This window comes from Bubalus kerabau, chromosome 3 (assembly GCF_029407905.1).
Source record: "Bubalus kerabau isolate K-KA32 ecotype Philippines breed swamp buffalo chromosome 3, PCC_UOA_SB_1v2, whole genome shotgun sequence".
In the NCBI taxonomy this organism is placed as follows: domain Eukaryota; kingdom Metazoa; phylum Chordata; class Mammalia; order Artiodactyla; family Bovidae; genus Bubalus; species Bubalus kerabau.
The window spans coordinates 132,317,791-132,319,755 of NC_073626.1; the positions used below are offsets into that span (position 1 = coordinate 132,317,791).

The 1,965-nt window shown below is 38.5% G+C and overlaps 1 non-coding gene across 1 annotated transcript; it reads left to right on the plus strand.

Annotated features, from left to right (window-relative positions):
- Positions 1–664: 664 nt before the first annotated feature.
- TRNAS-GGA (transfer RNA serine (anticodon GGA)) lies at positions 665–736 on the plus strand. The gene has a single exon. It is a non-coding gene; the product is annotated as a tRNA-Ser (tRNA).
- The last annotated feature ends 1,229 nt before the right edge of the window (positions 737–1,965 follow it).

The following is a 1,965-nucleotide window of genomic DNA, read 5'->3' on the forward strand; positions in this document are numbered from 1 at the left end:
TACTGTCTGTTATGAAACTCCTGAATTGAGGGGATTAACATACAAGTTGGAAACGTAAGATTTACAGATGGGAAAATAAATGGCTAATAATATGAGACAGTAAATAAAATGAATGATAAATATAATTTATAACTGGGGAAGGCAGTCATTCCTGTGGACTAAAAATTCTCCACAAAAAAGCTAAAATTTGAGCTCAGCCTAAAAAGACATTAGAAGTGGCTCAGATGGTAACGCATCTGCCTACAATGCGGGAGACCCAGGTTCAATTCCTGGGCCAGGAAGATCCCCTGGAGAAGGAAATGGCTACCCACTCCAGTACTCTTGCCTGGAAAATCCATGGACTGAGGAGTCTGGTAGGCCACTGTCCATGGGGTTGCAAAGGGTCAGACACTACTGAGTGACTTCACTGTCTTTCTTTCTCTTTACTCACATCCTCCTTAAGTCCAATGTCTCATGTTTAGAAATTGCAATAGTGCATTTACCTCTGACGATTCCTTGGGTTTGTTGGTTCAGCTCTGTACAGGCTAAAACATGAAATAATAGTGAGGAGGTTATCTAGGGACTGCAAAATCTGGCTGTCCTTGCAACATGGAAGTATTCTCTCCACTCTCTACCTTGCAAAAAGAGCTCATTAATTTATTAGGCCAGCTCTAGACACGCAGCTTCCCAGGTGGCTCAGAGGTTAAAGCATCTGCCTGGAATGCAGGAGACCTGGGTTCGATCCCTGGGTTGGGAAGATCCCCTGGAGAAGGAAATGACAATCTACTCCAGTATTATTGCCTGGAGAATCCCATGGATGGAAGAGCCTGGTGGGCTACAGTCCAAGGGGTCGCAAAGAGTTGGACACGACTGAGCGACTTCACTTACTTAGACACACTGAAGGAAAGGTAATAATGCAGACAGAGAACAGTGTGAACAAAACCATAAGGTAGACCCACAAAGTACTCTAATAGGAGAGTACATCCAAAAGTCTCTCTGGGAAGTTCAATGTAAATAGATGATACTGACAATGTAGGCTGAGGTGTGTCTGTGCACAGGCTTAAATGGAGTGAATTGGTATGTGATATTTTATTGAGATATAATTTGCATATGTAAAATTCACACTTCATAAAATTCACTATTTTAAACTGTATAATTCAGATAGCAAATATTGGCAAGGATGTGGAGAATGCAGCTTGCCCAGTTGATGGGAATGTCATTTATTGCAGTAATGGGAAAGCAGTATGGAGAGTCTTCAAAAATTAAAAAATAGAACTACCATATGATCCAGAAATTTCACTCCTGGGTATTTATCTAAGGAAAACACTAAAACACTAAAAACACTGATTATAACAGATACATGCATCCCTATATTCATTGCAACATTATTTACAATAACCAAGATGTGGAAGCAACCTAAGTGCCTGTGGAAAGATGAATGAATAAAGAAGATGTGGTATGTATAAATATATATATATATATATATGATTACTCAGTCTTAAGAGAAGAATCTTGGTATTTGTGACGACAGGAATGAACTTGAAGGGTATTATGCTAAGTGAAATAAAGTCAGACAGAGAAAGACAAACACTGCATGATTTCACTTATATGTGGAATCTAAAAACTAAAAACAAAACAAATAATCAAAAATACAACAAAACATAACCAGAGTTATAGATAAAAAGAATAAATAGGCGTTTGCCAGAGGGAGGAGAGTGGAAGAGTAAAGAAACAGTTGATAAATATTGAGAGATAAATTTTCATTTGTAAAATGAATGTTATTGTTATGAAGCGTATGGTGCAGCAAATGTAGTCAATAATTACATGATATTTGTGTATGGTGACATAACTAGAATTATGCTGTTGTTGTTCAGTTGCTCAGTCATGTCCAATTCTTTGTGACCCCAAGGACTGCAGCACTCCAGTCTTCTCTGTCTTTCACTATCTCAGAGGGTTTGCTCAAACTCATGTCCATTGAGTCGATGA